Source organism: Panthera tigris, chromosome B1, assembly GCF_018350195.1.
Source record: "Panthera tigris isolate Pti1 chromosome B1, P.tigris_Pti1_mat1.1, whole genome shotgun sequence".
Taxonomy (NCBI): domain Eukaryota; kingdom Metazoa; phylum Chordata; class Mammalia; order Carnivora; family Felidae; genus Panthera; species Panthera tigris.
The window spans coordinates 99471954-99495695 of record NC_056663.1 but is presented as its reverse complement, the minus strand read 5'-3'; the positions used below and the strand labels follow the sequence as shown (position 1 = coordinate 99495695).

The 23742-nt window shown below is 36.1% G+C and overlaps 1 long non-coding RNA gene across 1 annotated transcript in view; it reads left to right on the top strand.

Annotated features, from left to right (window-relative positions):
• The window catches only part of LOC122237686, a 92810-nt gene extending 70097 nt beyond the window's left edge, over positions 1 to 22713 (top strand). Inside the window, exon 3 of the long non-coding RNA XR_006216288.1 lies at positions 22604 to 22713. This is a non-coding gene — a long non-coding RNA (uncharacterized LOC122237686). The remainder of the gene's footprint in view (positions 1 to 22603) is intronic.
• Positions 22714 to 23742: the final 1029 nt, after the last annotated feature.

Below are 23742 nucleotides of genomic sequence, written 5' to 3'. Positions count from 1 at the left end.
ACTTACCTCTACATCACTTTTGATAGACAGTTTTTATTTTAGATATTACTTTTTATCCTCTCATAAATTCCAGAAAGAGATTTTGACATTAGGATCCCCTGAAATTAAAAAAAAAAAAAAAAAAAAAAAAGAAAAGAAAAGCAAAAATCAAATACATTAATGCTTAGCAACGATTGAGTTGTCTTCTATAATTTAACAGTCTCTTCTTAGTGCAAATCCAGCTAAAATGGAAAGGATTAAACTCTGAGTTGATCAAAAGATTGGAGGAGGCTTGGGGTTTCAGTTCAACTTAGAGGCTGAATTAGAAAGCAGGGAGAATGGAATAATAATGAGAAAGTATATGATTCCCCGAAGTATGCTTTAATCCCCTTTTCTTCTTCTGGCCATAGTTTCTTTTTCAAAAGTAGAGTTCAGAAAATAAGGGCAAAATATGATCTTTTAGATCAAGCTAAAAATATTTCTTCTCCATATCTTTAATGATAGTGCACTATGAGACACTTCTTTGCACATTAGTGCATCTACAGCTAATTTTTTCACTCAATAATATGTATTTATTGACACTTATTATGTCTTAAGTTACTTAACTGAATGCTTTGCATCAGTCATTTTTTCCTCACAAAACAGAAAGAGGTTGGTTCAGTTATCAACTGTCACAGGGTAAGGAACACTGAGGCCTGCCTAAGATCATGGAGCTGGTAAATCACAGAGCAGGGATTTAAACCCAGTTAGCCTGACCAGAGCCTACACTCTTAAAACTGTTATGATGATTGCCTAAGGTGAGATGCTATTTACTACGCATATTGTTCTCAATGGACATTGTTTTAAATATATTTAAAAGAAATTGATATATAAATATATGTATTCTCAAAATATTAGGGGTGCGTGGGTGGCTCAGTTGGTTGAGTGTCCAACTTCAGCTCAGGTCATGATCTTGCGGTTCGTGAGTTTGAGCCCTGCGTTGGGTTCTGTGCTGACAGCTCAGATCCTAGAGCCTGCTTAGGATTCTGTCTCCCTCTCCCTCTGCCCCTCCCCCACTCACTCTCTATCTCTCTCAAAAGTAAATAAACATTAAAAATTTTTTTAAAAAATAACAAAATATTTATCACCAGGATTTCAGGCCTAAGTCTTAGAGACATAGAAATGAATCATCTAGAGATTTGTCTCTCCTCCATCTTAGAATCTGGTGATGGAGGAAACCACTTTATATACTTATTTATTGGACAGTATAGTTATAAAAACAATAACTGTGGGCTCATTTAAGATAATAAATTGTAGTAAGTTTAAAAATAATTCTTTAGGGTGCCTGGGTGGCTCAGTCAGTTGAGCATCTGACTTCGGCTCAGGTCATGATCTCGCGTTCGTGAGTTCGAGCCCCGCGTCGGGCTCTGTGCTAACAGCTCGGAGCCCGGAGCCTGCTTCGGATTCTGTGTCTCCCTCTCTCTCTTCCCCTCCCCCCACTCATGCTCTGTCTCTCTCTGTCTGTCAAAAATAAATAAACATTTAAATTTTTTTAATAATTGTTAAATAACTTACATGTGGCTAATATAAAAATCTTATTTTTTATTCAATAACATATATATCTATATGATTGCATAACAATAGATTGTTCATATTGTTCCGTAAAGAAAGTGTGCCATTTTGTCAAGCAAACTATAATATCTGACTGACAGGTGCATAATAGTTTTAATCCCTATAGCATCCTAATGAACTTTCCCTTTAGCTCATAGTCTCTATGATACTACAGGTGTGACAAGGTATCTTTATTATGTGAAAAGCATTGTAATGGAATGGGAAAAAACAAAAACACAAACAAACAAACAAATAAACATAAGATTGAGGGTCAGCAGGTAGTCTTCCTATACCACATCTGACTTTATTTTTCATTTTTGTTGTTGTTGTTGTTTGTGTGTTTATTTATTTTTTATTTTTTAAAATTTACATCCGAATTAGTTAGCATACAATGAAACAATGATTTCAGGAGTAGATTCCTCAGTGCCCCTTACCCATTTAGCCCATCCCCTCTCCCACAACCCCTCCAGTAACCTTCAGTTTGTTCTCCACATTTATGAGTCTCTTCTGTTTTGTCCCCCTCTCTGTTTTTATATTATTTTTGTTTCCCTTTCCTTATGTTCATCTGTTTTGTCTCTTGAAGTCCTCATATGGGTGAAGTCATATGATTTTTGTTTTTCTCTGACTAATTTCACTTAGCATAATACCCTCCAGTTCCATCTGCTTAGTTGCAAATGGCAAGATTTCATTCTTTCTGATTGCTGAGTAATACTCTATTGTATAGATATACCACATCTTCTTTATCCATGCACTACTAGGCATTTATCCACGGGATGCAGGTGTGCTGTTTCGAAGGGACACATGCACCCCCATGTTTATAGCAGCACTATCAACAGTAGCCAAAGTATGGAAAGAACCCACATCTGACTTTATAAGCACTGGGACTTTAGGCTGTGTCCTCATCTGTCAAAATATAGATACATGTCTCCTATCTCATGGATTGGGTAGTTTTAAGGATTAAATGAAATGTAGGTAAAGCATCTTACAGTTTAAATAGCTAAAATGATGTCTATCATAACATGGGCTCTTAATGAACACGAGTCTCTGTTGCTAAACTTCAGATCTTTCCATTTCATGACAACATGAAGAGTACAGTTTTTACTGTCATGGTGGAAATGTATCTGATGGGGAATACAGAGTCAGAGTAAAGCAGACTAGGCTCAAGTCTTTCTCTGGTTTGTGTTCTTTCCATGTGCCTGGAGGAGAGGCTGTCCTCCACCCTCCTGCCTGTCCTGTCTTCCTACTGGAATTTCATGATGGACAAATGGCTATTCAGTGGGCCATTCCTAGCTTCCAGGGCACATGGGCACAGATTCTATTTGGGCATTTCCTGTGCTGATATGTTGCTTATAGGGAGAGCATTTCAGAAGATTAAAATTAAACACACACACACACACACACACACACACACACACACCAGAGAAACCCTGAGCTATGTTCCCCAGCAATCATTCTTTCTCCTTATCTATGACAACCGAAATGTTCTTTAGAGGTTTTAAAGTCCTACTTCTCAAGAGAATACAAACCCAGAAAGAGAAAATGGCTTGCTCAGAATTTGGTATGTGACTCAGATGTCCACTTCCAAACCATTATTCTTCCCAGGCAATAGAATATCGTAAGTGTCTATGTAACCAACTGCATAGAGCTAAGCAGACCTGTGGCCTAATATCTGTACTGATTTACCTTCGGGAAATGTCAATCCAATGAGTTTGAACAATCATAGATATCTTTACTGTGGGTTTTTCTTTGGGAGAAATATGAAGGATTTAGAGGGCACTTAATTCAGCCTGACTTCTTGAAATTCATCTGGGGACATTTCTTCCATCTCCAAAGTTTAATTTCTTACCAGCCAAGATTGTACCCAACCTCTGTGCACAATTTCCATGCACACTGTCTTCCATGCCTTTCCATCTACTCCTCACACACAACTGTCCCATCTTGTCTAATGGGAAAGGTCATCCTTCTCTGCCTCTGATTCTTCTTTAGCAAGGCATATCTCCGCTAAAATTAGGGGAGTGATGTCCTCCATCATCTTGTTATGTTGATTTATATTTATGATTATGACACATGTCACCTTTATTTTACAATCTTCTAAATATTAAAATGAAAGATCAAACTTGTCAAATAACTATTTTCTCAGGCAATGGTCGGGAAAATGTATGCTGTTCCAAGGAAACTGCCTAATAACCTGGAGCCACTAACACCTCCCTCCGAATCATTGTTGGCAAAGAAATAAAACATAGGGGGACCGTATAGTGAGGGCTTCTAGGGAACATGGGGTTGGGAGTCAGTGTGGCTTATTGCATTTTCTCTATTTTTTTATTGTGTTTTTGTATGTGTGTTTTCTTTACTAGATTGGGGGCCAGATTGTTTTGTTCCCCAGGGCTAGTATTTTGCCTCGAAAAGACTGGCCACTCAATAAGTGTTCAGGAAAGAATGGATGAACAAATGAAAATATCTATGGAAACTATTTTTTGCTTTTTGGTAGGAACTGAGTACAGGGGGGAGCAAAGGGAGAAAGAATTGCCCAAATCCACAGCTTCTAGCCCAAGATGGTGGCAGAAGTCTGAGTTGAGCTGTATTAAAGATATCCCTCCCTCCTGCTTTAAACATCCATGCAAGGCCTGCAGCCCCAGAAGCCATCTTGGTTGCTGTCTGGGAACACAGAGACGGCTTCCCGTGTGGTCTGTTGCTGGAGTCCATGGGGGCTAACAGACCCCATCTGCCTGGAGCAGTGCTCTAATCCCTTTGCTGGACGCTCCGCTGTGAGGACACCACTCCACAGCGCCAGAGGATGAGAGCCTTCACGCTCTCTGTTCTCAGCTGCTCGTTTCCTGAAGAACCTGCCAGGTTCCCATCGTCTCTCCTCTGAATAGATAGCTAGTCTACCAGGCCAGCGAAATTTTTAGATTTTGCACTTTTAGATTTTGACCGTCAGAGTCAAGAATAGCATAAATCTGAGTCCCCTACAGCTGACCTCCCCCCTCCTCCACCTACACTTCCACCATCACCTGACACAGGGCCTTTCTTTACATTGAGAGCCTCCAGTTGTCCAAAGGGGAGATAAATTAGCAGCTCTCCCAGACAGCAGTTCAATAAGGTGAGAGCATATTGATGACATGGGCTGTGGCTGCAGCACCGAGCTTAGAAAGCCAGTTTTGAAATTGCGAAGGTGCTTTAATAGCATAAATAAACACTATAAACATTTTAAAAATTCCATCTCCCTTATCTGATTGAGACTGATCCAGGTTATCTCAGCAGCTAAATGGAAGTGCATTTTAAATGAAACAGGAGGCAAACCTAAATACTTTAAGCACAAGAACAGAACTGGGGGTGGGGGGGGACCTCTAGTGCCTTATCTCATTTACATAGTCCCTATAAAAAATGGTGTTATTCTTAAAGAAAAATTTTCACTGACAGAGTGGCCTGTTGATAGTTCTATGTATTTTAATAATGCACGTACCAAATGTTAGCTTTAAAAATTCCATGAGATAAATTTGATTTTAAAGTTAAGTATTATTTGAGTCAAGATAAATTGATAAAAAATTGCAAAATGACTCATTGCTCTCAAAATTGCTTTTCACTGATATAAAAATAAAAGTGAGATTGAACATGGATGAACTAATTTGAATTTATAACATTTTACTCCCAAAGGAGCATTCTCCTTTTTTAGATAAAGGGCTGACAGCTGCACATTTACATTGTGATATGCACTCATGTGATTTCAAACATTTCTCACCTAGATGTTTAGCAGACATACCTGACCAATGGTAATTCCCAAGAAACAGATTTTCCATTTCTTATTTTTTTCTTAGTCCAAAGTTAACAATGCTGCATTTTATACAAAGGCAGTGGCTCAATGAATTAGCAATTAGCTACATCCAAAGAAAACTGCCATTGAATAATTAAATGCATCACACAGTCATTATTGAAGAGATAGAATCCAAAAGCTAAAATTTTTTTTTAACATTTTAGAACAGATCTTTATTTTTTTAAGTTATTTATTTATTTGTGTGTCTGAGAGAGAGAGCATAAGCAGGGGAACGGCAGAGAGAGAGAGGGAGGGAGACATAGAATTCAAAGCAGGCTCCAGGCTCCAAGCTGTCCGCACAGAGCCAATGCAAGGCTTGAACTCACGAACCATGAGATCATGACCTAAGCCGAAGCCAGAGGTTCGACTGACTGAGCCACCCAGGTGCCCCTAAAAGCCAATAGTTTTTAACACTAGCATATTCATGCCCTAATATGGGCTGGCTTATAATCACCTGCTATGATTCATAATCATTTAGATAGCATCTCGCATTCCTAATAAATCATCAAATGTACAGCATAAGGAATAAGGAAAAAGCCAATTAAAAATAGAATTAATAAAAACCAAAAGTATTTTTAAATGTTAGTTCAAAGAAATTGTGATCATTTTATGTTTTTCTGACCCTTACTGGTCATTTATAGGAGCAACTTGGTGCCATACTCAGTGAACATGAATAAAAAGAAAGACACTTGATGTGCATGCAGTGTTGATCACTGCATAATTTTAGAGAACTGCTAGTCTCTGAAATATAAGTATAATAGGATAATGAGTGTTACAGTCTTGAATAAAATTCACAGAAGTGGTGTCAGGATATTAAATTGTCTACAGATTCTTGCATTGTGGAAAGCACTCCAAAATACTAAATGACATCCAAGAAATGTGTATATAACTGGAGTTATCCACCCACAAGTCTAAAATTCTTTTAATCAGTGTCATAATTCTTTTATTTGATGAGAGATCTCTTTTCACATTCATTCTTATCTCTTCACATCTTTTCATCTCTATATGTTATGATTTCTTGTAAGACAGTTTTTTCAACCCGTATCCCTGTTGTATTGTGCTAAATCCAATAACTCTATACCATCCTGCTGTGTGACATTGAATGATGTAGTTCCTATCTGGACTAATGTTTCTTTAGGCCACTGCCACCCCCCAAATCATCAACTAGTAGTTCTCTGGCTTTTTAGTAATATTATTATTCATAGCAATATTCTCACAAATGTTTTCATTCCTTCTCCATTAAACATTTGCCAATTGTCCGATATGTAAAGGCATAATATTGGTATTATCATAGAAGGAGTAAGTTATTTTTAAATTAATGATTAAATACATCTTATATTACGACTTATAGAAAAATGAAGCCGAAAACATGGGAATGCATCTTGAATCCTGATATTAATCAGATACGTGCAAATTTAAAAGATAAGTTACCGCTGTTTAAATATTCCTAGTGATTAAAAAAAATGTTGTGTTGAGGTGCATCTGGGATTATTATAATTGGCCCAACTTTCTTAGTGGACCACTTGGTCTTATGTTTTAAAAGCACTAAAATGTGTGCTATCCTAATGAACAAACCCCATCTCTAGGAATATTTTCTTTTTTTTTCCTAGGGATATTTTCTAAAGCAGTATTAACAGGCATGCAAATATTTATTTATAAGATTTTTAATTACAGTTTTATTAAAAATGCACAAAAATGGCTGTATATGTAAATTGTTTCATTCAAGTAATAAAGTGATATGATGAGTTTAAGATAACAATCTGAAAATATATCTATTACTGGTAGGGAAGGGTGTTTATGTTTTATTTTGAGTTAAGCTACTGGTCAATTATAAACAACTTGTATAACAATTGTTATATGTATTTGGGGGAGGAGTCTAAAATATATACACCAAAAATAGTTTACAATGGTTTTCGCTAAACAATGAATTATAGAAGATCCCATTTTTTCGTTCCCATTTAACAGTATTTTCTGATTATCTATAGTAACTATGGATGGCACAATTTTTCAAAACTTCCTAAGATAAAAATTCGCTTACAAAGTGAGAATTTATTATCGGAATATTTATTCTACTATGTACTCATCAAAGATAATAAGCAAAAATACTTCATTCCCTAGCTAAGCTTGAAATAAACTCTGTAAATATACAGGATGTTGTGTAACAACCGCATCACCTCACTTCTAACAATCATCCTTAAATTCCCCTCTTCCAGGTAGTCTGTGTGAAACTATTTATAGGGATTTCCATTTATAATCAGACAAGGAGGCAACAAAGTAGATCAAGTCCAAGGAATTATGACTGATTAGAAGGGATCCACAGGAAAGAGAACACATATTTTGGGGGGCCCCTGAAGAAACCTTTCAAGTCTGCCATCAGTGCTACAGTGACTCTCTGACACAATTCAGTAGGAGAAGAGTCATCGTCACTATGGGATATGATGAAGAAAAACAGTCCAATCACCTTAGAAATAAGAGTCCCTGGTTGATTAGTCCAAATCCATCATCTTCATTAGTAAAATGAAAGTACTCATTCTGCATGTTGTCAGCAAGACAAGTGCTTTATTCTTTAATTATTGTTCCTACTGTTCCATACTCTGAGTGGAGACCCATGATGGACATTTTCTCATGATAAGACATGTTTTTTCCCAAACAGAATACATGGAAAACTGATATGTAAATGCTGAGTTTCTACGTCATGGTACTCCTTGTTCAAGGTCATGTCCTGTGGATTGTAATCTGTATACTTACTTTATTCATCTGAAAATAAATAACTTCTACCAGAAGCAGAACGGTTTTATCTACCACTTTATACCTAGCATTAGCTTACAAAGAAGACATTCAGTTAATACTTATTGAATGAATGAATGACTCAAGAATGAAGAATGAATGAGCACATGATTTAAACAATTCTAATTGAATGTGAAGTGTTTATACGTGAATAGTCATGAAGAACTATTGAGTTATAAAACCCCAAAGAGACTCAATTCTACATAAACATTTAATTCATGATGAATATGACATAAGAAAATGACAAAAAATACTAAAATCATTTTCTAAAGGTTGTTGAGTTAACCCAAAAGCAATTAGATAAAGCAATTTGATCCACATTATACACCATGCAACAAAATTCCATATGATCTAAAGTGCCACAGAAAAAAAGACAATTAAGTATTCATCAACTGTCTGAAGGAAGGGCTAATGAAAATGTAAGCTGATAAATACCTAAGTTTCCTAAGCAAAGAAACACTAGAAGAAATGCTAAAGTAAATAATCTTTAGCTATATAGAAATTTTAATCTATTATAAGATTTTTAAATAGTAAAAATATCTAGAAAAATATTTACAAAAAACATGAAAAAAGTTTGCATTTTTAAATATAAGTTTATTGTAAAGTTGGAAAAAAGTACTCCAATGCCTAGGTAAAAAAAAAAAAACAAAAAAAAGATGATTAGTCACTCCCCTCAGGAGAAAATGCATTTAATAAACCAACATATTGAAAAGCCTGCACTTTCAATAATAATAAATTGAAATAAATAAATTCTATTTATAAGCAATAAATAGAATTAGAAAAAAAGTGGCGTAGTACCATTTTTCACCTATTAAATTGACCATTAATAGCTGTACTATCTAGGGGGGCCTGGGTAGCTCAGTTGGTTAAGCCTCTGACTGGCTCAGGTCATGATCTTGGGGTTTGTGAGTTTGAGCTCTGCACTGGGCTTTATGCTGACAGCTCAGAACCTGGAGCCTGCTTCGGATTCTGTGTCTCCCTCTCTCTCTCTGCCCTCTCCTGTTCATGCTCTGTTTCTCTCTCTCTCAAAAATAAATAAACATTAAAAAAAAAAAAAACCTGTACCATCTAATGCTCTTTAAGAGCATGATAACAATGATAAAGTAAGTCATACTCAGCTGATAGCAAAGTAAATTAGCACTATCATTTTGACAAATAATTTGGCAATATGTTTTAAGTACGATACTATAATAATGCTTGCATTCTTTGTTCTAATATTCCGATTTTGTAAGATTCACCCATTTGAAAGTAACACGTAAGAAACAGCTCTCGGGTGAAGACATTGCATTTTATTTGTAGAAGCAAAAACAGTCAAAAAATGTCCAAAAATAGGGAACAAGTTGAATAATTGGGGACACCCATTCAAAAGAGTATGAAGGGGCAGTGGGAATGGATATGAAAAACATTACAGATAAAAAAGCATAGCATTACATGCATAATATGATTGCAACTATATAAAATATATGCACCTGGGACAGGTGGCATGAAAATATTTTCATATGAGAAGAGGAGAAGCTATCTTATGTCTTGCTTCTTCCATCCTGTTGTCTGGAATATTTATGAGTTCCAGAGGCTTCCTGAAGGGAAGGGGAGCACTTGAGGGACAGCCATGCCTAGAGCTTGAATGAGATCTGAGGTCCCAAAGACCTGATGGAGCTGCCACTCTCGCCATGTGCCGCTTACGTTGGACAACATATCTAGGCTTTTATTTATTTAGGTCTCAGCTGCCTGGGTTTTTCTGTTTCTGTTTGTTTGTTTTTCTGTAATCATCTGAACCCAATCCTAACCAATATGTAATAAAAAATAATCTAGGATTGATTCTATATGTAGCATAAATAAGAATTTGAAGTTTTAATTTTTAAACTGAATAGTAACATCTTTTTTTAGAACATAGTCCTATGTGCTACATCCTTGAATATCACACACAATTTTTAAAATGCCCTAAACATGTTATTTATCAAGGTATTTACTAAAATAAAAGTAGTACACTGCAATATTTTACCATTATTAATAATCATTCAATTCAAAAGTTTTGGGGGAAAATGTTTTGAAAGTAGTTAAACTGGCCCAATTCATATTTTTTTCTTGTGTTTCCAGTTCATTTCCCACCCTCACAATGACAATTGTCCTCTATTTTCAGTTTTCTCCCTTTTGTTTCAGAACCATCATGTTCCTCTCACGGGAACTGGCTAACTCCGTTTAGTTTTGGCAGTCACAAAATATGTTCCCAGGACAAATGGCCCATGTATACTCTGAAGTGTACAGAATTCCCAGCTCAGAATAATGCTACATGCTAACAAGCAGATGCATACAGCTGGCTTTTCAGAAGACTTGGCAAAGTTCACTCTTTGTTCAGCTTTCTTATGATTAATCCTTACAGGACTTTTTGGAATATTTTACACCGACCTTATTTGATACAAGAACATTTCAATTGAAAAAACAATTAAATACATATACAAAAATTAAGTTTTGACTTGGCCCACTGAAACCGTAGTATCACTATTTGTAGAATTAAATATTGCACATTCTACATATAACAAATTAAGTATAATGAGTCATTAAAAATACCAGAAATGTTTATTAAAATAAGTGCTAAGTTGATGGCATAAAAAACAAAAAGTAGATTCTATTTTTGGCCAGCAAGCTAAAAAATATGAACATGAGGAAAAGCAAACTTTGCAAAGTTTCCATTTGATTATACACAAAAAGAATAGCATGTAGTTTTAATTATTACTTTGCACCAATTCTGGGCTACATGGTCAAAACAAACTAGCTTCTCCTTAAGGATTTGTGATCTAATTGGTCACAGCTCAAAGAGACAGAAAGAAGGAGAGAAGGAAAGAAGGGACAGAGGGAGGAAAAAAGAAAACAGACACAGTGCTATGTTCAAGTTATGTTTTGGTTAATTTCTCTAGCAAACATATATCAATGTCCAGCAAATTCTAAAGACAAGAATATTATATATACATATACACACATACATATGTGTATACATATACATATGTTATGTACATATGTGTGTTATGTATATATAATTTTATAAGCTAAAAAAATCACCTTGAAAGAACCATAAATGTATCCCTCACCACTTTTACATTATTTATGAACAATTAAAAAATGAGTTTCAGTATTAAAAATCATCATGAAGTATTTATTTTTTATTGGGTGAATTTTATCAAAATTGTATTTAAGTGCGTGAGTCAATTGATTCTGAACAGTTTTTGTGATACAATTCTCAGTGAGAAATTATTCACTAAAAATATTGATTATTCCATAGTTATTATTTATATAAAGCTAATAGTGTGGCAATTTTTTTTTCAAAACTACGATGAGAAATACAGTTTAAAAAAAGTAATAAATATGATAGGAAATATGAGTTAACGTTCATAGGTTCAGCTCAAATGGCATTTCCCCTAAAAAGCCTATCTTAATAGTCTGACCTGTTCCTCTGAACAAATATGGCAGTTGGTCTGTGCCTCTGCTGTCACCTGAATCTTCTAGCTCACCTTGTAATTATTTGTGTAATCTTACATAGGTTTTTGCCCCAATCTCTTAAACAGTCTCTTCCTCCAGTCTTGTTCTTCTTTAATCTAGTGGCTGTCAAACATGAGGCGTGCAAGTTCAAGTTCAGGTGGAATTGCCTGAAAGGCTTATGAAACCATGTATTGGTGAGTCCCCATCTCCACAGTTTTTGGTTCAGTAGCTTTGGGGTGGAGTCTGAAAATTTGCATTTTTAACAAGTTTCCAGGGGATACTCCTTCTGCTCGTCCTGAGACTATTTGGAGAACCACTGGTCTTTTCTCAACAAGGAGATGGAGAAAGTTTTAAAAACAAACACCCAAGCATGTTTAAAAAACTCTAATAACTTAACCAGTCTGTACTACAAGGTGCTTCCATTCATTCATACCACACTTCTCTACTGAAGCCTATTTCTTGGCAGTCCCCTTCTTCACACTGCTGAGACTGTCTTACTAAACTTCGTTGAGATTCTCAAATGCGATAAGCTTTCTTCTCTTCAGGACCTTTATGTTTCTTCCTCCTAGAATACTCCTTTCTTCCTCTACCTGGCTAACTCATACTCATGTTTCAGGTACCAGATAATTCTTTCGAGAAGCCTGTCTCCCTAGAAGGTGGTGCTTGTATGTATTTGCTGAATACTCTTCCTGTTTCAGTCTAGCAATAATACAATAGCTCCTCACTCATTCAGGAAGTCTATGATGGACAAAGACAGCATTTATTTTGTTCTCTACTATCTCGCACAGGACTTATGTTCCAGCTGCTCATTAAAAAAATGGTGGAATGAGTGAAAAACGTAATAAATGAATGTCCTGACTAACCTATCATACTGTAAGTTTATGGGATAAAGAATTTGGTGACTGAATCTTTATCTTCTTCATAGCATCCACAATAGTGCCTTACACCTGGTAAGCACTAGAGAGTGATTATTTAACTAAAGGAAGAGATACAGGGATGGGTGGAAAAAATGTTAGTGGGTGGAAGGAAAGGAGAAGCATGGGAACAAAACACACAGTCCAACACCAGAAAGTAGGTAGTATTTGAAAAAGCTGAGTAGAAATCCTCTTATATTTACTGAAACAAACAAAGCAAACAAACTCTCTGACATGGATTCACTGAGGCAAGCCTATAAAAGGAAAGCGATGGCAAATATCTGTCATAGAGAATTGAAAAATAATTTTTGTAATGTTTGTGTTGAGAGAGAGAGGCACGGAGGGGCAGAGAGAGGGAGACAGAATTCCAAGCAGGCTCCACACTGTCAGTGCAGAGCATGACATGGGGTTCTAACCCACGAATCATGAGATCATGACCTAAGCAGAAATCAAGGGTAGGACACTTAACCGATTGAGCCACCCAGGTGCCCCGAAAAGTAGATTTCTGAGGGAGTATTCCATCATCTGAAAGTTCAGGATTACAAAACGTTATATCTTACCAGAAAAGTACTCCTGGAAGATGGATAAAGAGAGATGTTCCCAACAGAAACACATCCATATTAATAGAGGAAATGGCAATATCGCATTACATTTATGTAAGTCAAGAGCCATAACACAAGGATATTCAGACATTGACTTCAGCTGTGGCTGCCATCTGGTAGGTCACAGTGTGGGAAAAACAGAGCTGTGACACAGGGGAATAAATCATGAGCCTGGGAACTGGAAAATCAGAATTCTGTTCTTGATTTTAGCTGCTGAATTGCTATAAGAACTTGAACATGCTGAATGCTTTAGTTTCCTCATCTATGAAGTGGGGCTAATAAAATCTTCAGTAACACAATGCAGGGATGAACGAGTATCTGTGAATACTAAAAGCCCTCTGGACATTTTACTATTTTGAGGCAACCTCAGACACTGTTTTTTTCCCCCGGTCTCAGTTTTTCCTGTATTGAAGTACATCCAAATTTCCTGTAATTTTGCAGTTTTATGGAGCCTGTGTTTTATATAAGACTGCATTTCCCAAGCTGCTGAGTACAGTGATTATTCTTGCCTTCAGTAAGAAATTCTGCAGATAACAGAAATAATTGGAATTGAGCAGCTGCTAGCTTTCCCATTTTTTAAACAATTATGAATGGTTTCATTTTGTGTATTATTTGCTGCTCTTACATTCTCTCTTCTCGCAGCCTAGAGCCAAAGACTTTCTGTTATAAGCCTATAGAGATTAAGAATATAATTAAGCAGCAGAACTGTATTTGGCACAACCTCCAGCAAAGATAGCAAGAAAAAAAAAATACCATTGAGCAACTTAAACCAGCAACCATCCCCAAAAATGCAGAACTAAAGTCGAGGGAAAGGAAACCCAGAGAAAAACATTTGATACACATGAAAGACTTTCCAGCTCTCGGGGGAAACGCAGCAACAGAAACAAGCAAATACAGCCTATAGCAGGGAAGGTACACGTAGGCTTTTCCATACACCTTTAGCAACTATAGGATTGTCTTTGGCTTCGCTGCTATTTACTTTGGGTGAGTCGTGCAGAGCGTTTGCTTTCTACCAGACAGAACTTTTTCAATGGTAGTTTTGCTCACGTGATTCCCTCAGCCTGAAATGCCATTTCTTTCCATTGCCTTTCCCCAGTTTCTTCCACACCTCACTGGAGATGTCTCAAGCCCTTCCCAGGTAGAAATATCTGTTCTAACTATTCATGTCTATAAGAGAACAAAAATCTCATTATCGAAATTAACTTATTTTATGTCTCTAGATTTACAAGAGCTTCTTTTGAATAGGGATCTTCTCCTTCATGTCTGCACTGTCTGTTCTTTGTCCCATGCCCGTCACATAGCAGATACTTTATAAATGTGGCATGGCCTCTAGGCTTCTGGATAGGAAGATCGTTTTTAAGAAGTGAAAACTGTATGACTCAGGGTCATCTGACAACATAAGTGCCACCATCTTTACCTGACTTAAGACTAAGCACATTTCCATTTTATCAGGAATATCATCTGTGTTTATGGAAGCTTACTTACTGCCTTCTTCAGAATTCATTAGTAGCTGTTCTTTCCTCATATTACTACAAAGTCAAAGCAATAAAAGCATCTTACATCACAGACTTGGCATTAGATTAGCTCAGTGAGAGCATTTTCCATATAAAGATGAATGAAGAAAAATACAGAGCAGTTACTAATTAAATGGAAAGATTTTTTTTTTTCTGATTCAGAGCCAATTGATGATTTTCATTGAGGAGATGTTCCAGCATCTTCTTCCACATAGTGCCCTAATTTTTATGAAACTAAGAATGTAAACATTTTTTAAAGATCTTATTTTTAAGTAATCTCTGCACCCAACGTGGGGCTTGAACCTACAACTCTGAGATCAAGAGCTACATGCTCTACCAACTCAGCCAACCAGGTGCCCCCAAGAATGTTAAATTTTTAAAAAGACTTAGGTTACCCTCCTCTAGGAAGTGGATTTAGGCAGGTAGATGTCCAGTACTAGAGAAATACAGTACTTTACTTTTTATAGTAGGTACTCAACAGACTCTTAGCAAATAATTGTGAGATCTAGAGGATACAGATGCTAGAAAAAAATCTGCTTGGGCTATACTAAAATAATCTGGGTGATTTCAAACTGAAGCAAACCAGATATATTACATTCTTCAGTGAAGTCACTAATGCAGTGTACCATGCCAGATATTGAGCTGTAGAAATTATGATGCTCATTTATGAAATGATACCCACTAAATGGCACCCTGGGTTTCATGAATGACTAAAAATGTAATAACATTGGAAACTGTACCAAAATTGTATCTTGTCACAATTTGTTGACATTGAGACAAAAATTTATAGAAGTAAAACAAAGATTTTGTGTTTTGTTTTTACATTTTTCTTACTTTCTCACTTTCTCAAACTGCTTTTTGCTCTGTGCCTTATGCTATTTGGGCCTCATTACTCTCATTTAAGTAATGATGAGTAATAATTTAAATAGATATCAGTTAGTGTCTAAACTACTTAGCTCACTGTCTCTCCAGGTGATTTCTGGAGAAATTCAGATTTCTCCAGGACATTTTTAAAGACTTAGGTCAAAGTGAGTGCATGGGAATGATGATTAACGATTGATGATTGATGGTCATGCCACGAGATTGGCCCGTGTAGGTGCTGGTTTCCTAGAGAGGTGCTTACGTCTTCACCAAGGAGTAGAATGTGCAAAGACTGATTAGGTTCTGTGGTTAAAGGAATGCCTGAGAGGTAAATGGGTAAAGTACAGCATCTGTACCTTAACAGCCATTTTGACTATAACATCAAGGCCAATGATGAAGGGAGCCATCTGCAAGGGTTATATCTTATACTTGCTGTGTTCCTAATGTAATGAAGCCTCTTGCAAAAATTGTATCATATCATACATACTGCTTCATACATCTATCATATCATATGCAGATAGACAGACATAGACATACATAGACATACTCATGTAATTAAATATTCTTTGATGATGTGATTATAAATGAATATATACTTTCCATTGTAGACTTTATCATCATTTGTTTAATCCTTCTGTGGAGGGTCATTTAACTAAATTCCATTTTTATCCATTATAAACAATGCTCTGTAATATATCTTGTGAGATAAATATTTGCCTTCATACTCAATTAGTTCCTTAAGGAAGATTTCAAGGAATGTAATTTTTGGAGGGCAATGGAATGCTTACTGTTAGAGATTTTGGTAAATACTGCTAATTTTCTCTCCAGAAAAAAAAAAAAGAAAAAAGAAAAGAAAGAAACCATGTGCTTCTGTTCCAATTCAAGTTAGGCATTTCCTTTCTTTCTTTTTTTTTTTCTTTTTTTTGTCTTCATACTGTATTTTAAAATTGCTTTTATTTGTTATGTTTATTTGTGAGTTTCAAGAAAGGGTAGAGTTAAATTTGCCCATGATATTTAGATACTTAGCAAGCCTATTCTCCACATATATGCAAAGTAATTCAAAATTGATTTTTAAAACTGGTTGTTTATCCTAACATACATAAAATAACAGTTTATTTAATTTTTGTCCATTGGATATTAGTGTAGTTAACATGATTTCTATGAGTCTATGATATCTTTGTATTTCTTCTGTTAGAAATCCCTGTCCTGCCCTTTGCCTATTCTTCTGTTAGTACACTTACATTTTTCTTATTGATTGACAAAGCTCCTGTATATTAAAACCATTAATTCTTTGCTGTCATATATTCAATAATTTTTACTAGTTTTCCATGATGTATTTTTTATGAAAAAAATAAGAATTGGTGCTAAGTAGTATACAACTTTCCCAATAACTTGAAGCATATTTTTATTTATTTTTGGGACAGAGAGAGACAGAGCATGAACGGGGGAGGGTCAAAGAGAGAGGGAGACACAGAATCGGAAACAGGCTCCAGGCTCCGAGCCATCAGCCCAGAGCCTGACGCGGGGCTCGAACTCACGGACCGCGAGATCGTGACCTGGCTGAAGTCGGACGCCCAACCGACTGCGCCACCCAGGCGCCCCTGAAGCATATTTTTATTATGTACTAATATAAGCATTATTATATACTACCCATACCTGGTTCAATTTTAGGACTTTATGATATGTTTTATTTTATTTTCTGTTTGTTTTGATAGTAGTCCCATAAAATGATATTTTTTTTTGTTTTATAAAATAGTCCCAATCTATTCTACTGATTTTTTAGATGTATCATATATTTTATTTTCTATTAGTGCAATTTCCACCTACTACCTTATTACATAATTAAAATTTTTATTTATGCTTGCTCACTTATTATTTCAAATAAATGTTTTAATAATTTTATAAAGACAAAAGTCTTGTTAAAATGTTGATTTGGTTTGTATTATATTGTAAAATAGTTTAAACAGAATTAATATCTATAAAACAATATTGCTTATTATACATGTTTCTTTATTCAAATAAACTTTTATATCATTAATAAAGTTTACAGTCTAGGATTTTCATAGATTTTGTTTTAATATTCTCATACAATCAAAGTTTATTATATGGTGTTTCTACCATTGTACTAAAATAATCTATACAAATGTTCAAGATTGTTAACAAAGTTGAGTAATTTGATATCGTGAATATATCACTGCTAAACACAATAAGACCTCAAGGGCTATTGGTAAATCTAATCTGATTATCATGTGTAAACATCCACAGATACACAATAGCCATAGAAAGTCCTCTATTTCTAAAAATGCTTTTTTAGAAATGCCATTGAAAACTACTTATAGATAACTGTTACATTTTCTTTTTAAGTTTATTTATTCATTTTGAGGGATAGAATACAAGTGGGAGAGGGACAGAGAGAGAGACAGAGAGAATCCCAAGCAGGTTCTGCACTCTCCCAGTGTGGAGCTTGATCCCATGAACCACGAAATCCTGACCTGAACTGAAACCAAGATTTGGACACTTAACTGATTGAGCCACCCAGCCGCCTCTCAATGTTACATTTTCAATGCAAATAATTTATTGTGTGAACATTATTGAACATAATTATTAGGTATTAGGATTAGTGCTGATGATATAGATAGGATAAGAACTTAACTCTTATCCTGGATAAGTTTTAAAGTAAAGAAGACAGGCAGCTTCTGGGTGGCTCAGTCAGTTAAGTGATTTCAGCTCAGGTCATGATCTCACCATTTGTGGGTTCGAGCCCCGCATGGGACTCTACACTGAAAGCTTGGAGGCTGGAACCTGCTTCAGATTCTGGGTCTCCCACTCTCTCTGCCTCTCACTCGCTCACACTCTGTCTCTGTCTCTCTCTTTCTCAAAAATAAACATCTATAAATAAATAAATAAATAAATAAATAAATAAATAAATAAAGTAAAGAATGCGTAAGATGAGCATTCAACTTACAAAAGAGGTGGAGTAAATGCTGTTATTAGAAGTAAGAGCAAAATGCTGAGAGAGTAGAGGTTGTTTTCCACGCTAGGTAAGTAAAGCTGATTTAACCCTTCAGATGTTCTAAATATTCCAGGATATTTGGAAATTATTCTATTTTTATAACAAAAAACTGATGAAAATCATCATATTGCAAAACCAATAAATTTTGTAAAAAAAGAAAAATATAATTGGAAATCTAATGCATGTGGAAATGCTGTTTTAATTAGACTCAAATGTGGATAAATAGGAAGAAATATATTTGAAGATTCTAAGATTTGAGATCTCCACTGCACCAAAAGTCATATTTTAATTTTATTTTCATTATTAACCTCGTGATTAGGTCTATCGGTCACAATTAATATCGAATTTTGACTTACAAATATAATGAAGAGAAATGGAGAAGGAATAGGGCAGGTAGCAGGTATCAAGTAAGAAAATTAACTAAACATTAGAGGAAAGGGCAAAACAGAAAAAAGTTTAAAGAGGAATATTCGTGCATTGTTAAAGATTGTGGAAACAGAAAGATGTGCTCATATATATACAATATCCTCAAATTGGTCATCTATTAATATTAACAATGCTTTTAGTTTTAGGGCTTACAAAGTGTTTTCACTTGCTGGATCTCACATCCTTATTCCTGTGATTTAGGAAATATTATTGTGGCTATTAAAAAAAAGTCTGAAACTCAGATTCAAAGTAATATGACATTGCACATCCAAAGTCTCCTAGCTAGTAAATGGTGGAGTCAGGCCTTAGAGTTGCACCTGCGGTTTTCAGTGTTTCACAGCAGCCTGTGGTTCTGGAGGGTGAATTCTTAGGGTAATAGAATTATATAAACTCCTAAACACAATCAGTTCATTGACCTCTCTCTTTCACTAATCTTCTCTTACATACTTATGCTGCTTATATTCTGCACTTGACACAATAAAAATAAAAGTGCCATCCCATTTACTATTCCACTTTTCTCCCCATCTAGCTCTGTTATAATACCTCATAAAAAACGAAGTTGACTTCAAGGAAGGTATTGCCTAATTGCTAGAATTGTTGTTTATTATTGCCTGATCAGAAAGATATAATCACTTTGAGAACTGAAATCGTTTGGCTGTTATTTCTATCTTTTGATTAATTCACTAGTGTTATAAAAAAAGACTTTAAGCCTATTGAGGATAAAGGGTGGGTGGGCCATTTTATTCAGATGTCTATCCCTATTATGTAGCTCCATACCTGGCATGGCGTGAACACTCAGTGATTATTGAATGACTGCATATGTTAATTAATAACTGATAGAGGCACATGGGTGGCTCAGTCGTTAAGCATCCAACTTTGGCTCAGGTCATGATCTCACAGTTTATGGGTTCAAGCCCCACATCAGGCTCTGTGCTGACAGCTCAGAGCCTGGAGCCTGCTTCTGATCCTGTGTCTCCCTCTCTCTCCCTCCCCCTCTCATACTCTCTCTCTGTCTTTCAAAAATGAATAAATGTTAAATTAAAAAAAAAATAATAAAAAATAATAACTGATAAATGTCAGTAGACTATAATCAGATTATTTTGCAATTATAGCTATAATATTAGTGATAGTCTTCTTAGAATTACATTACTTTTTCTGTGATTATATTCTCTGAACATTAAAATAAACAAACAAAGAAACAAAAATAACATCCAGGGTAGATGGTGAAATGTGGAGGGAACCCAGGATTTGGATCTAATTTTCTGACATTTTCACCTGGTAAAACAAATTTTAAGTTATAGCTCTTCTCTTCCTCCCTTTCTCTTTCATTTGGGTTTTGACTTTCTAACTTATTAATTACTACTTAGGTCATAGAAATCTTCCCACAAATCTACATTCTTATTTCCAAGTCTATGATTATTTTAAAAATTATTTTTAATATTTTTATTTATTTTTCAGAGAGAGAGAGAGAGGGAGAGAGAGACAGAGACAGAGCATGAACGGGGGAGGGACAGAGAGAGAGGGAGACACAGAATCTGAAGCAAGCTCCAGGCTCTGAGCTGTCAGCACAGAGCCTGACGTGAGGCTTGAACTTGTGAAATGTGAGATCATGACCTGAGCTGAAGTCAGACACTTAACCGCTTAACTGACTGAGACAGCCAGTGCCCCAAGTCTATGATTATTTTAATTTTTGAATTGGAATAGATGTTTTCATCAGAGACGAAGAAAGAAGAAAGAAAGAAAGAAAGAAAGAAAGAAAGAAAGAAAGAAAGAAAGAAAGAAATGAAGGGAGGAAGAAAAGGAAGGAAGGAAGGAAGGAAGGAAGGAAGGAAGGAGGAAGGGAGAGGGGAGAGAGAGAGAACATAACCCTAAACTTTTCATCAAAAAAGTATAACTCTCTTAAAATAATAGATGATCCCAAACATAAATCCCAAACTACCCATTTTGCCAATTATGGTAAGTGTTTTCTGACTCAGATTTTATAGAGTGCATCTTTCTTTCCATACTCTTGCTGCCAAGCGGTTTCTCGTTCTGGACAAGAAGGGTGAAGAAATCTCCACACATACTTTATATATTTAAGTCACAATCATACAAAAAGAGAGAGAGAGAGAAGGAGAGGAAGGGAGAGAGGGAAGGAGGAAGGAAGGAAGAAAGGAAGGAAAGGCTGGTTTTTCTCTAAAAGAATAGGGTGGGGGGGCATGTGGGTGGTTCAGTCAGTTAAGCATCCGACTTTGGCTCAGGTCATTATCTCACAGTTTGTGGGTTCGATCCCCATGTCAGGCTCTGTGCTGACAGCTCAGAGCCTGAAGCCTTCTTCAAGATTCTGTGTCTCCCTCTCTCTCTGCACCTCCCCTGCTTGTGCTCTCTCTCTCTCTCTCCCCGCTGCCTCTCAAAAATAAATAAACATTTAAAAATTAAAAAAAAAAAAAAAAGAATAGGGAAGACTTCCATGGCAGTCTATATGTTTTTCCAACCTCTTCCCCAGTTTATACCTTAACTCCACATATGTGTGGTATAGCAGACACTAAAAGACCATGCCATCTAAATTCGCAGCCCACAGTCCTAAAACCCTAGTGAATTTTGACTTAGCTTTCTTTAGGTCTCCCATGGGTAAAAACAACACAGCACAAAACAAAAAACTGTCCTGCCGTGGATACTCCATTTATAACTCCTTTCCTTGCCACCCTGATTCCCATTTTCTTCATCTTTACCAGCACAATAAAAACCTGAGGAAAATTCAAGGGAATACAAGAGAAAAAATAAGCAGTATCTGCTTTCCTTCTCCTTAGACTGCCAAACAGGATACGTTGGGAAATTAATTTAACATCAGTTAACTCATGTGATCATAGCTTTTGGGAAGCTGTAGCCTAGAAACAAATCACTTCCCCTAAATGTAATGTGACAAGATTCCACTGAGAGACAAAATGCCACTATTAGAATGGCAGGGAGCACAAGGGTGTCTGGATGAAACCTGTCCAGAATCCCTAATGTGTCTAAGAAGCCCGAGTGCTATTCAGCAGCCTGAGCGGATGGCTAACCTGGAAGAAAGATTAAAGCTTGCATTCGAAGCTCCCAGAAATCACCTTCTGGATGTGACATTGTTTAAAACATTTTCTTTCCATTCTGCAGTTTCAAAAAGAGCTGGCAAACAAGAAGCACGTCATAAATCAAAGCCACAGGCAGGGCACAAGTTAGAGTCAGGCCATTGTGATAAGAATTTCCACCGCAAAAACCCAGTTCATCAGAATTCAAATGGATGAATGTAATCATTAACAGGAACACTTAAAGACAAAATTCTTCTGATTTTTCAATTAGTTCTTTCACTCAGCATTAGACCTATTGTGAGAATAAACATCATACTCCCAGCAACTCCATTCACGTTGTGATGCATGCATAATCCAGCAGGAGTGAGAGGTGGGAACTTTGCAGCTCAGTAAAAAGAGCACTGAGTTCTTGTCTGTTTGATTTAAACTCTGTTACTCACTGACGGAGATTAGGGAAAGCAGTTTTCTTCATGTTGCCCTTCCTCAAAACATAGGAAAACACAAGAATTTCAAAATTAAAGGATTAAGAATAGCAAACTCGGCATTGTCCCCCAAATCAATTGAAAAGTTGTTCCATTCTGCCTGCAGGTTTAGTCTTGATCAAGGGCAAGAGAACCCTTGGGGCAGCCAGAGACTGAGCAGCAGGGATTCAGACAACTCTTGGCAACTGTAAGGAGCTGGCTGCAGCATTGAAGGTGAGGCAGGTAAGCTAGAGAAGTCCTTGGGGACCTACCTTTCTGTCCGGGCACTGTAGTCACCTGCTAAAGAGAGACTAACAGAACCTTTCACTACTAGACCTCAGGCATATACATAATACTATTCTAAACCAGAGATCAGTAAATATTTTCTGTTGAGAGTCAGACAGTAAATTGCAACCCATGTGATCTCTGTCATGACCATTCACCTCTGCCATAGACAATACATCAATGAATGACTGTGGTTATGTTCCAATAAAGTTTTATTGAGAAAAGCAAGTGGCAGGCCAGGTTTAGCCCATGGGTTATAGTTTGCCAACATTTGATCTAGATTGTTTTGTCCATAGCTCTACTGAAGGGGATTCTATATGCATCTTCTCCATGTAATAAAAAAATAGAAGAGTGGGGGGTTTTACACAACAAATACTAGGAATGAAGAGACCATGGATGCATACAAAAATCAAAAACTAAAGAGACAGAGAGCTACAGTAGCTCAGAGCCATTTCCAAGTTATTGAACAGATAATAAGAACATTCTGTAATAACTAATAAGGTTTTGGAGGCAAAAAGCCACCATCTTAGACCAAATATAACAACAAATTAGAATGCACAGTAGAGTCTTTATTCTGTTCCATACGTATTCCCTTAAATTCATGGATTGAAGTTTTTCGACAGTTTAGATTCAGAAGAAATTGCAGGCTGATCAGCATGTATTATCCATCATTCATAATTCATTGTGTGTGTCATAAAACATAGAACTTATTAGAAGTTTCTTTTTTGCTATTCTCATTTTGCTATTTAAAAAAAAACTCTGAGGTCAAGATCCCCTTTAGATGTTGTTAAACATACCCCTCTATCAGCCATATCCTACCCATGTAATAGAGGGAAAATTTTGAAGCTCAGATGAGCAAAATTGAAAAGTGTTTTTAAAATGGTTCAGTAATGTTTCACTTTCCTTCTCATTTAGCTCATTTTTCATGACTCTCCACTATAACTACTTCCATAGAAACACCCTTGTTTACTACCCCTCTTT